This window comes from Amblyomma mixtum, chromosome 3 (genome assembly GCF_055824585.1).
Source record: "Amblyomma mixtum isolate Tamu chromosome 3, ASM5582458v1, whole genome shotgun sequence".
Lineage (NCBI taxonomy): Eukaryota > Metazoa > Arthropoda > Arachnida > Ixodida > Ixodidae > Amblyomma > Amblyomma mixtum.
Window position 1 is genome coordinate 47,209,740 of NC_143014.1, and position 13,383 is coordinate 47,223,122.

Here is a 13,383-nt window from a genome sequence, read left to right on the forward strand (position 1 = left end):
CCAAACAAACCAACAGCTGGCTGAGCAGTTCGCTGACCGGTTTGCGCCACAGCGCCCCGCGAGCAGTGCAGTGACGGCATCGGGCCCCAGTTTCGACGCCAGGGTCTCTTCCCCACCCCGGATGACGGCCCGTGCAACGCGCTCTTCACAGCTGCGGAACTGAACGACGCGCTGCGCCACTGCACCCACCGCTCAGCGCCCGGCCAGACGGGCTTACGTACCAGATGCTGCGCAACCTGGACGCGGAACAACGTCAAGTCCTCCTGCGGCAACTAAACCTGGTGTGGGAACGCGGGGAGCTACCTGAGGAGTGGCGCATAGCGGTCGTCTGCCCGGTACCGAAGCCAGGCTGCACACCCACGGAGCTCAGCGGTTACCGGCCAGTGGTGCTAACGTCGGCGGCATGCAAGCTGATGGAGCATATGGCGCTCCAACGCCTGCATGCGCGGGCCGCGGAGGCGGACTTGTTCGACGAGCGTCAGACAGGGTTTCGCGGGATGCGCTGCGCGGCAGATTCAATCGCGGACGTTGTCTCCGCGCTCGGGCACGCCGTGGCGGCGCGGCAGGTAGCACTGGTGGTGGTGATTTCTCTTATTACTCCCAAAACAGGGGACCAGTCTAAGAACCGGTTGCGCTGGCTTAGAGGAGGTCGGCGGGGATCCCTTGGGATGTCGCGGCCTCCACCGCGCGCTGGATAAGCCGGCGTTGGTCTGCCGGCTCGGAAGTACGCAGGAGAGACTCCCACGTCTCTGGGGTGTTTGGGTTGTTTGTGTTGTAATGTGTACAAGTCCACGCCATGTGTATGAGAGTGGCTGGAGTTGAGCAGTGTTTGCACATGGGGTCTATCTGTTGCGGAAAGATCTTGCTGTATAAGAAGGGGTATGGAAAACTGCCGGTTTGTAGTTTGCGCCATTGGACGGCCTTGCGTCTTGTTAGATCACGGCGTGGGGAAGGATAGAGACATCTTTCGAGCCGGTAGTGCTGTAGTATGTCCGTGTAAGTGGTGAGTAGAGAAGCGCGTGAGATATTAGTGTCAGAGGAAGCAGGGAGGCCGATAATACACTCTGCTCGGCAGCTGAGATCTCGGGCGAGAGTGTGCGCCTGTGCGTTTCCGCTGAGCGACTCGTGGGCTGGGGCCCAAAGAAGTAAGCGAGAGTTGGAAGAGGGTGCAGTAGAAAGGAGAATGTGTAACGCCTGGCAAGAGATACGGCCAGCATCGTAGTTGCGGATAGCCTGTTGAGAATCACTGATGGCGACTTTGATATTAGGGTCAGCTAGCGCTAGCGCAATGGCAACCTCCTCTGCTGCGGTGACTGTTTCTGCATTGCGAATGCTGCAGGCTGTGTACCAGCTGCGGTGAGGGGCGAGAGCTACCGCCACCGTCGCTGGCTTCGAGGGATGGTAAGAGGCGTCCGTATACGTGACGTCCGGACGTCCGCTGAAGCGTTTCTCGAATTGACGTGCACTGTCGGCCCGTCTCTCGGCATGGTGTTCCGGGTGCATCCGTTTGGGAATGGGAGGGATGCGAAGATTTTGGCGAAATTCCGGGGTAAGTTCAGCATAACTTGGGGCCGCTCTCGGCGGGGAGATCCCAACTTGCTGCAGTACCGCTCGGCCAGCGTGTGTGAGTGAGAGCCGCTCGTATTGGGCAGTGAGGGTTGCTTCAATAAGTTCGCTCACGGTATTGGAGATTCCGAGAGCCATGAGCTTATGCGTAGCTGTGGACATGGGAAGGCCCAAGGCCGTCTTGTACGCTTTTCGGAGTGACGCCTCTAGCCGTTCACTTTCGGCACGAGACGTAGGTAGGGTGCAGAGTAGGTGATGCGGGAGCAGATGAAGGCTTGAACGAGGCGCAGGAGGTTGGACTCTTGCATACCATGATGCTTATTGGAAACTCGCTTAAGGAGGCGTCCGATCTGTACCACCGACTGGTCGATGCGTTGGAGCGTGGTGTTGTTGCTACCGTTGGCCTGTAGGTGTAAGCCCAAGATCCTGATGTGATCTGTACGAGGGATCGGGTTACCTTGCACCTGGAGGTTGATCTCAGGATGTATCTTCGGAGGGCGTCGTCCCGGGGACGGGATGATTATATACTCTGACTTTGTCGCCGAACAGGTGAGGTCAATTGTCATGAGGTAATCTCCGATCCGTTTGATTGCGGTCTGGAGAGTCTCCTCTATCTGGCCGTCACTGCCGTGCGTGATCCAAAGTGTGAGGTCGTCAGCATAAATGCTGTGGTGCAGGTGAGGGATGTCGGCGAGTAGCTTGGGAAGGCCTATTAGTGCAACGTTAAAAAGCGTCGGCGAAAGCACGGAGCCCTGGGGCGTGCCACGGTTTCCTGGAGAGATGATGGAAGGATCTCCCGTGCCGGTGTTTAGTTTTACTGTGCGGTCGGAGAGGAAATCTCGGACGTACGCATACGTGCGATGTCCGACACCGAGAGCCTGAAGTTGTTGAAGGATCGCTTCATGAAGGACGTTGTCGAATGCCTTGGCAACATCGAGGCCGACGATGACTTTCGTGTCTAGTGTACGTTTCATGACCACCTGATGATGGAGAAGAAGCATAATGTTCGTGGCCGCTAAATGAGAGCGGAAGCCGAACATTGTGTCTGGTAGTAGATGGTTGTCCTCGAGGTATCTCAAGAGTCTGGTGTGGATAACGTGTTCCATCAGCTTCCCAACGCAGAACGTGAGAGAGATGGGGCGGATGTTGGCCAAGGTTGGTGGTTTTCCCGGCTTGGGGATGAGGACTAGATTCGCGCATTTCCACTCCTGAGGGATGGTACCGCTGGCCCAACATTCTTGAAGATAGTCGGTAAGAGCATGAATGGATGCGTCGTCCAGGTTCCTAAGCATTTTATTTGAAATGCGGTCGGGACCGGCCGCTGAAGTCGTCTTGAGGCGATTTAGTTCTGCTCGGACCTCCGCAAGAGTGATTGGAGCGTCTAGGCCGGGATTGTCAGCGCCCTGATAGAAGGGGAGGTTGGTTGCTGGTTCGGGGCGGATGTAAGTATTTATAAGCTCTTGTTTGAGCTCGTCTGGCGTGCCAGGATACTGGTGGAAGATTCGCTCGAGCTGTTGGCGTGTTTGGAGTTTGCCTCCAGCTGGGTCGAGTAAATGTCGAAGGAGGTTCCACGTGTTACGAGTGTTTGGAGTCTTGTTCATCTGGTCACAAATGTTGTGCCAGCTCTGTCGAGTGAGTTCGATTGCATAGTTCTCGATATTCGTGTGTGTGCGCGCCAGTCTACGTCGGATATCGCGGTCCCATTTCCGAGTGGCAAGTAGAGCTTCGAGCGACTTCTTGCGCTCCCATAGATGGGCGTAGTAGCGGTCGCAGTGGGGAACTGTGTCCTCTAACTCGACGGTTTTTGTGGCGTCGGCCACTTGTTTGACAATTTCGGTTGTCCACGCCTTGATGTTAGTAATAGTGGGATGTTTGTCATGCTGTTTCCCGTGCATCCGGAAAGAGTCCCAGTTAATCACCTGAGCCTTCCGCGTACATTGCCTGGTGGGCTCATGTATGACAACCTCGAGCACAAAGTGATCACTCCCGAAATTTTCGTGAGTGTGGCACCAAGTAGCTTTAATTGCGGAGGTCGTAAAGGCAAGATCCGGAGTTGTATCTCGGTGTAGGCCCGTACCTTGTCTAGTGGGGTAGGAGACGTCCGTGATGAGGGTCAGCTGATGCGTATGCCAGTCATTCCAAAGGCGTCGGCCTTTAGCCGAGTCGTAGTGGTAGCCCCAAGCACGGTGATGCGCGTTGAAGTCACCGAGGATGAGGAGGGGTTGTCCCTGCGCTAGCTGCTGGGCTTTGAGGAAAAGAGGACCGAAAATATCCTTACGGGCTCGGGGAGGACTATAGACATTAATTACAAACAGACTGGCGCGACGCTTGCGCGAGGGCCGAGGTAATATTTCTAAGAAGACGTGTTCGGGGAAAGTTGGATTTAAATTGTGTTGGAGGACAGTGAGGTTACGTTTGACGAGAGTGGCTAATCGAGGCTTTACTCGTTCCGATAGGTATGTAGTGTAACCGGCAAGTTGCGTGTTCTTGTCGCATTCCTGTAGGGCTGAACTGCTCGAGGACCGGACGCTTACGCGCGAACCCGCGACAGTTCCACTGCCAGATGGTGGTGTTACCCGAGCTGTTCGCCATGATTAGGCTGGGAAAGCTGTGGGGTTGGAGCGGGTGTTGGCGCAGGGGCCACGGGTACCACAGCAGCGAGAAGTTTGCCCTGTGCTTCTATAGTTTTGCTCAGAATCTCAAATTGTCGTGTGACTTGTGAGCCAATTGTGTGGAGTGAGCGTTCGATGTGTGCTTCTAAAGCTGTGATGCGAGTTTGACTGAGGGCGCAGCTTTCCTCGATTTTGACAAAACGCGCCTGCCAACCATCCGTGGGGGAGTCAGTGTCGGGCGTTGCTTTGCGTTTTTGAGCGGATCGGTTAGCGATATCCATAGGTACTCTTTCAGGTGATCCCTGCGGATACGGGGGAGTGATTGTTGCCGTTGGCTTTTCGAGAGCCTCTACCCTGAGTATCAGTTGTTGGATGACTGCTGTCAGTTCCATTATTGTTTTGTGTGTGTCTGGAGTAGTGGGAGTCCCTCCCTGCGTACTCACCGGTTCTTGACGTTCTCGTAGATCGGGTAGTGATGATGGTAGCCCAGGTGGCTGTTGCAGAGGCTGAGAAGAGGCCCGTGTCTGCTGGACGACTGCAGGTGGCCGGGGCCTGGTCCGGGAGGTATCCTGAGACCCCATCGGTGTAGCGGGAGACTTGAGTGGCGGAAAAGAACTCGAGCGGTCTCGGGGCTGCCGTTGCTGGCTATCTGAGCGTTGCCGGTCCCATCGGCTGATGTGCTGGAGCGTGGCCCGCTTGGCGGTCTCTTGGGACTTGAGTTTATCTACCTCAGCTTTTTGGATTTTCTCCCACTTCCTGCGCTTGACTTCGTAAGGAGTCCTGAAGATTTCCCTGCAGCGACTATCTCCCGTGAGATGTTCCTTGTCACACAGGCGGCAGATTGGTTTGCACGTGTGGTCTTTGGTAGGATTGGACAGTCCGCAACCTCTACATTTAGTAGTTGGGCTTGCGCAAACGTCGGCTCGATGACCGAGCTCACCACAGCGATAGCACACCTCGTATTTCTTCTTGAATAAGTTGCACCTATGGCGACTATTGCAGAAGTAGACCCAGGTAGGCACTTGGGGCTGAGCGAACGTGATGAGTACAGCGGTGGTGTTCCCGAGCCGCCGAAAATCAACAATGGGTGGGTTAATTACGGTTGTCTTGTAACTCTGTTTGAATTGTATTTCGATCCAGTCGGAGATCGACGCCACGAATCACACCGCGGCTCGAACTATCATCTGGAGCGCAGTAGACGGATATCTCATACGCCTTGTTGTCGACGGTGATCTCTTTGAGTTCCATGACCCGTTCAGCTCTTTCGACGACTGGGGTGCAGTACGCGAAAGTATTCTGAATCAGGTTAGCTTGTATTAGGTCTTCGTGACGAACAGCGTCCCTGGTAAAGTGAGCAGCCGTGCAGATCGCTTCCAGTAGTTGGTAGGTTGCAATCTTGGAGAGTAGCAGTCCGCCGCGTGGGCGCACAATCAGCTTGAGAGCGTTGCTGGGTAAGCGAGGCTGGTTCGAAGCTACAGATTTCTTGGCTAGTAGGCGTCCTCGCTGCCGAGGCGTGAGTTCAGCTGTCATCTTGTTCACACGCAGTCCATTGGTGATTTGGGACGCTTGGCTCGGTCCCGCTTTGTCTCCAGGGAAATAGGGCACGGATGGCCTTGATGTTGTTCGCGCTTCCCGGAGCTTGTTAACTTTAGTCAACCAATCAATGGCTGCTAATTCTTCTTGAGAAATTGGGATGCCTTCTACGGTGACCTTCATGACGAACTACGGCGCGCGGGCACGGTCCACGGCGCGGCCCAGCTGGCGAACGCTGCTGCGACGCAGGTGGCGAACGCCACTTCGACGCGAAGCTCCGTGTTCTTCGGCGCTGCGCGGTAGGCCTAGTGAGGCATAGATGACCTAAAATGGTCAAAATTCGTCGTACGTACTTCTGGTTGGTGTCCCTGGATTCCTCTCCTCTTCAGGAAACCGGTGATCTCGATGAAATTATACCAGAATCTCACTGTCTAGGGTGAAGATACGAAATCAACGGAGCTCATCTGGAGTGCGTCCGTTGTCACTCGCGCTCGTCCTCTCCCCCCCGCAGGTATCTTGCTGCTAGACGTGTCGAGTGCGTTTGACAACGTCCACCGTTGTCCCGGCCGTGGCACCTCGTTGCTGTGCGCGTTACGCGAGCGCATTGAGGAGCGTAGATGCAGTATTCGCGTGCAGTGGGTGCCCGGTCACTGCGGCATCCGCGGCAACGAGCAAGCCGACAAGCTCGCCACCGCCGCACATCAGCTTCCTCCCAGCAACGAACCGCTCGCCCTGGAAGATGTGCGTGCGGTGATCTACGACCACCTCCGTCAGCAACACCCGGACCCTCGCATCGCGCGAGGAGAGCGCATTTCTCTCGTCGGCGCGCGCTCATAGTCGCGCCTCCAGCGGGCGATGATCATCCGAGTGCGCGTCGGCTGCGTGTGGCCCGGGGAAAGACGGGTGCGCCACGGACTTTCGTCGAGCGACGCGTGCGCTGACTGCGGCGCAGTGGAGACATTGGAGCACATGCTCCTTCGCTGTACCCCTTTGCAGTGCCGCGTCGCGAGATGCCTACAGGCGCTGGGAATCATCCCGGACAGTCTCGAGGCGCTCCTGTGGCCGCGCGGCAGTGCGCGCACCCGTGACAGAACGGTGAGCCTCTGTGCGTTCATCGAGCAGGCGGGCTCTTCCCGCTTGCTCGTCGACAGGTAGTGCACGCGTGACATGAACGCTCCGTGGGTGCTACCTCGGACGGTATACGCAGCCGGGCGCCCCACCCCGGCCGCTAGTGCAGTGTGCCGCGCGCGCGGATAGTCCGAGACAGGACGCTATGTGCGCGCGGCTGTGTACTGTCAGTCTCTGGTCGCCTTGATCGATCACACCCGTTACAACTGAACCCGTTTATTGAAGGCATTTCTCGGATACATGATCTAAATCACATGACGGTCGGCGTCGCTGTCCTCCTCCCCTCTTTCTCTGCCGCCCTCTCTGCAGTCCCGTCTCCGTTTTCACACGGCCGCTCAGATCATGCGCGCGCGCCGGTCCAGGTGGTCGTGGTTCTCACCTTCTAGCTCTCGTGATATCGCCTAGCTGGCGCTAGGCGTCCGGAGATAGGAGACTCGAATGCTTACAGTACATACAGTTTAATTACTTCATTTTTGTAAGTGATTGTGCGCTGTGGCCGCTCGCGCGCACTTATTTTCGAACAATGCTTGGACATCAGCGCGCGAGCGGCGCGAACTTGATTACTTTTGTATTTTCTAAATAGTGTACAAAGCTACACAAAGAGAAGTTTATTGTGTACCGTCAGAGCGACCCCCACCCCAACCCACACTTGGAAGGCGTTGATACAAAACTGAAAAGAATAATGTTTATACAAAAGGAACATGCACAAAAAAAGGTACGCGCTATCCAGTTCAAATGAACTGCACCTGTAAGAAGCTACTTCATGTACTCAAAATACCCACCTCTCTCCTTCCCCTACCCCTTCCAGAGAGGCATCCCACGAATTAGTAATATATGTGGGGCTAGTTGGTTCATACTCAGATTTCTTTTATGCGCTCCGTCCTGTCTACCTTGTCTTATTGTGTCGTCTTTCTGTGCGCATAAAAGAAATCCGAGCATATGGGAGACTGCCCTTCTCAACTGCTCCTCGCTTGAGTCCTTGAGCTGTCTACTGGGAAACACAAGAAAACGAGGGGAGACCGGTGCCGGTAGGAATTAAGCGCATATGCTCTGCCGTCGGCCGCAGCGCCGGGGAAGTGTCCGTTTTCGGCACGCTCCGAAACTCGAAGTGCCGCTGGCACCGCTACACTTTTTGCTGCCGTACGTGTTGGGATGGTCCGCTTGACAGCTCAAGGCGCGGGAGGCACGCAGTCGCCGAGGACAGGACGCGTAACGCCGTATATAGTGTATACAATCCGCGCCCCAGCCAACCAAGTAATGTTCAGGGGATATCCATATAATATAATTTATAAAATATCAGATGTCCATATAATATTCTCACAAGTTCATATTATGTCCATAGAATATCCATATGAGCTTCATTTTGATAACAGTGGATGTTTATATAATGTCCATATTTTGGCCACATATGGTCACTCAGATATTTAATGGACGCTGAATAGATATTCATCCAATATTTTTGTGGGTTGTGGAGGGAGGTGCCGGGCGTTCTACGCTGAATGTAATGATGCTGTGTCAATATAACAAAGCACTGGGCAAGACCACCATTACTCTTATGTATCTTTATTACCCAGTCAGGTACCCCACCACTGTGACAAAGCCAAGGTGCAGGCACAATCCAAGCAAAATGAGGAATGGCGGACGCCTACTCTGGAGAGGTCCCCACTTGATTTCGAGTGGCCTGTGAATATAATAGAGCACAATACATAGTATTAAATAGTAGTCACAATTACACAATTAGGTGCACTGCAAATTCACAAAGCTTGGAGCATAGTCTGCGTAGCTTAGATTGTTTCATTTAAGGCTAATTAATTGAGCAGATAGAACGCTTTGTATACAACTGAAAGAGCAAATATATTTCACAAAATCGTAAGCTTGGCACTGTGACCTCCAATGTTTTGGTGGCAGATTTTGGCCCTATAACTGATGTCATTTTTTTTTCTCAGAATTCGGTTTTATTTGGTTCATGGGATTTAACGTCAAAAAGCGACTGGCTATGAGGGACGCTGTGTGGAGGGCTGTGGATAATTTTGACCACTCTGGGTTTTTTTATCATGCACTGACATTGCTACACAGGCACCTTCTATGCCTGTGTAGCCTCCACAGCCAGGATCAAACCTTGGGTTGCCAGGCTCAATAGTCGAGTGCCCTAACCACTGACTGGTTAGAGCCCATGCGCCCTTACATCACATCTGTCTTCAAAATGATTTGAAGATGCCTAGGGTGACAATTTCATAGATCTGGATTTTAAAAATTTTGTTTCCAATTTTTTAGCAGTTTCCATACCTAGAAAACGTTCGCCATTTGTGTTCTCTCTCCGCTGGAATGATAAGGAATGTTTTGAATCGAAGTTTGTTTTATGGGGTTTAACGTCCCAAAGTCACTCGGGCTATGAGGAACGCCGTAGCGAAGGGCTCTGGAAATTTCGACCACCTGGGGTTCTTTAACATGCACTGACATAGCACAGCATACGATAAATGGCGCCTAAATGCAGTCACTTTCTGAAAAGTTCTGTGATTTAGTGTATGCTAAAGCAGTTTCTGCTTGGAAAAAATTAGCTACAGAATGACACTACAGGCGAATACAAATGCAACTAGGAATCAAAACATTCAATGATGTGCTATTTGTACTAAATCACAGAACTTTTCAGAAAGTGACTGCATTTAGGCGCCATTTATCGTATGCTGTGCTATGTCAGTGCATGTTAAAGAACCCCAGGTGATCGAAATTTCCAGAGCCCTTCGCTACGGCGTCCCTCATAGCCCGAGTGACTTTGGGACGTTAAACCCCATAAAACAAACTTCGATTCAAAACAGTCCTTATCATTCCAGCGGAGAGAGAACACAAATGGCGAACGTTTTCTAGGTATGGAAACTGCTAAAAAATTGGAAACAAAATTTTTAAAATCCAGATCTATGAAATTGTCACCCTAGGCATCTTCAAATCATTTTGAAGACAGATGTGATGTAAGGGCGCATGGGCTCTAACCAGTCAGTGGTTAGGGCACTCGACTATTGAGCCTGGCAACCCAAGGTTTGATCCTGGCTGTGGAGGCTACACAGGCATAGAAGGTGCCTGTGTAGCAATGTCAGTGCATGATAAAAAAAACCCAGAGTGGTCAAAATTATCCACAGCCCTCCACACAGCGTCCCTCATAGCCAGTCGCTTTTTGACGTTAAATCCCATGAACCAAATAAAACCGAATTCTGAGAAAAAAAAATGACATCAGTTATAGGGCCAAAATCTACCACCAAAACATTGGAGGTTACAGTGCCAAGCTTACGATTTTGTGAAATATATTTGCTCTTTCAGTTGTATACAAAGCGTTCTATCTGCTCAATTAATTAGCCTTAAATGAAACAATCTAAGCTACGCAGACTATGCTCCAAGCTTTGTGAATTTGCAGTGCACCTAATTGTGTACCAGGGGACTAAAAATGTTAGGCTACATGAGGCAGCAAACCAAAAAACTAATAGTGTGCACACAAATGCTCACAAAAATCAAAAGTATCTTTTTCCATAAAAGTGGATAACACGAGGTGTGGAATGTAACCTTTGGGTATGCCAGGTCTATGCAGACAAGCACACTTTTGGTCATCACTGTGCACACAAAAACAGTCTCAAGCTCACAAAAGGCATAAGGGAATCAACTTGCCTCAGCTTTCTTTGCGTGCCTTTCCTGGAGCTGCGTCCGCCTGCAGGACGCATGCTGCAGCCATTTTTTTACCATTTCTTCTATCTCGGCCAGTGTTGTTGAGAACATCTTGTTCGATCGAACAGCATCTATGCAGAACGATAGGACACATTCAGTATGAAAGCACACATGGAAAAAAGAGCCATGAATGGTCGATATTGTAATAAGTCTTGTTGGTAGATCATAATCGGGGAATGCAGCATGAGGAAACACGGATGGGAACAAAATTGGAATGGGCTGGCATGTACTTTTTCATTGCCATTGTGAAAATTGTTTTCCAAATGCATCAGCATGCAATTAGATTTTGATATTACTTAAGCAATACTAGTTGGACTTCCATAAATTTTTGCTAAAAGTTGTATAATGCATGCTAAAGTACTTCTATGCAGAAAGTCCAGGCAACTATTTGTAAAAATAACAAGAACAGGGTGCCTGGTTATGAGAAATGCTCATAAATTTGTAACAGAAAGTAAAGCTCCAGATTCTAGAGAAAGCGTTACACAGCGTTACTGAATTCAGTCTGAAGTGATGCAGTGTCAGAACCATCAGTTATTAAGCAGTAGATGACACAATCAGCAGCAAAAAACAAGCAGAAACAACACTAAATGAACTGCTAATACAGGTCAGAAAAAGTTAACATGCTAAAGCACATCCTTGAGGCATGCCTGAAAGGATTGGAACACCATAAGAGTTGGTTGCATTAACAGTCAAATGATGTGCAGCTAGAAAGAAAGTCAGCAATCCTGTAGAAAACCAAATAGTCATTGTTGAGGTGCCTTAGTCTTATTGTAGAAACCTGGAGTTTAACATAGAAACATGCCTTGGAGACGTCTAAAATCAAAGCTCTTTCCAGACCCAGAAGCTATAAATGTATGTTAATCACTACCGAACATTATAAATTGTGCTTCATGAAAGCATTTGCGGAACCAAAGTTGGGACGTGTGAGAAAACAGGTTTAACTCAAGTGAGTTAATTACGCCAGTGAAACGTGATTGCTTGAATTTTTATGCGTTATGTTAAGACGAAAGATGTGGCAGTAGTTGGCAATTAGCCTGTCTTTAATGAACTAGAATATATTTGGTGAAAGCTATTTGCTTTCCATAGGTCATGACTAATAACCTAAGAATGAAGCGCGAAAAACAGTTTCATACCAGCTCTTTGTCTTGATGGAGCAAATGCAGCTAGTGAGTGACAACATACAGCCAGCCTCTTTTCTGAACATGCTCTCCAAAATACCTGAAAATGAACAGGAGAGAAGAATGGTCACACCCAGTTGCATTACAGGTTTACAATTTGCAACTCATTTTATATAATGTAACCCCGTACTGGGGCACACGAACAGTAGCAAGAATTTTCTCAGCACTACTTGCATTGACACACTGCAATAAAAAGATATTTTCAGCAAAAGTTATAGAAACTACAAGCTGAAAAACAAAAACAGTCAAGACCCAAATATCATGAAGTTAGCAACAACTGAAATAGGAGAAAATTACAAGTAAGAAATAACCCACAAAGGTTTCTTTAAAAGCACAAAGATGAAAAAGCAATGTCAGACCGCAAAAGGCAAATTTAAACAGAAGAGCTTGACTAAAAACAAAGCCCAGTTAGTTTTGAAGAGAAGAGCTGCAACGAAAGGGGACCTGTTAGCAAATTTTACACCAACACAAGATCTGCCAAAACTGTCTTCTTGAGCCGCCGGAGACTGGAAACTCTACCTTTGTAGTGAGGGTCACAGCATGCCAGGCGGCCGCCACAGGCATTCCCGCGCCACTACTGTACCATGCCTCCGCTTCAGGGACAAATCCAGTTAACTAAACGCCATGCATTTTTAAGCTATCTATGCACTCCACGAACTGATAAACCGACTGGTGAAATCGCCAGCACGAAAACTGCACAATGCCACAAACGAACACTAACACTTGTTTGAGAGAAAAGTGTGCAAAAACTCACCATTATTGCCGTTCTTCACGTAGTCCTCCAGTACACTGCACAATGCTGGCACAGGACGGTATACGACGCGTACAAGCTTGCCGCCACAACGAAGAAAATGTGAACACGCGAAAAAATAAAATGTGCAAACGAACGCTGAAAGGGACCAAGAAAACGTCGCTTCGCGGCCGCCGCGGCTAATGATGATGCCCATGGCCGTTAGGCTGCCTAATATCAATACAGTTCTAGTTGCGGTTCTGGTTTGAAATTCGCGGCGTTTGTGGGTTTCAGTCTAACTTGAGAAGTTTCTTCAAATAATCGTACTTCACATGCATTTGCTTGCATAAAATAAAATCAAAGCATGTAATTGCTGACTGCCTAAATAATTCATTCCTGAAAACTTCAGATTGCGAAAGCAAAAAAAAAATAAAATTTAAAGGCAACATAATTTTAATGTGTTTTCTGGTAAGCTGTTTGCACATTTCCAAATCTTCCACTGTGCTGAAAGAAAAACATGTATGAATGTCATCTGAATATCCACTAACTGATATCTGAATCCGATAGTCCTCTCAACATGCAGAGGATATCGATACATAGACATTGGACGTTAGGACCATTAGTGGACATCCTCTGCATATTCATGGTTTGCTGGGGCAATGCCAGTCCGCTTTCCATATTTCCAGTTTTTCCATATTTCCCAAATTCAATGAGAATTCCTGGTTGGTACACACTCTGTAATAGAGCGAAAAAAAAAAAAGCACGAACTCCGGCGCGCTCACGGGTGCCAGCGAAAACATCCGGCCAGCGAGCGCACTATGGCCTTCAAACGGCTCACAGCCCACAGGCGAGGAGAATGGAGTAAAGTGCAGGAGTGGAGTGTGTCGCTACTTTGCACCGCTCGCCCTTAAGAGGCCCGCGTACT

At 50.0% G+C, this 13,383-nt stretch overlaps 1 long non-coding RNA gene and 1 pseudogene across 1 annotated transcript; both read right to left on the bottom strand.

Moving 5' to 3' along the window:
- Positions 1 to 631: 631 nt before the first annotated feature.
- LOC149350049 (uncharacterized) lies at positions 632 to 3,534 on the bottom strand (annotated as a pseudogene).
- A 6,975-nt stretch (positions 3,535 to 10,509) lies between these two features.
- On the bottom strand, positions 10,510 to 13,082 carry LOC149350050 (uncharacterized). The gene is made up of 3 exons (XR_016289435.1): positions 12,483 to 13,082; positions 11,684 to 11,768; positions 10,510 to 10,621 (listed from the first exon to the last, which is right to left on the bottom strand). It is a non-coding gene; the product is annotated as an uncharacterized LOC149350050 (long non-coding RNA).
- Between the last annotated feature and the right edge of the window lie 301 nt (positions 13,083 to 13,383).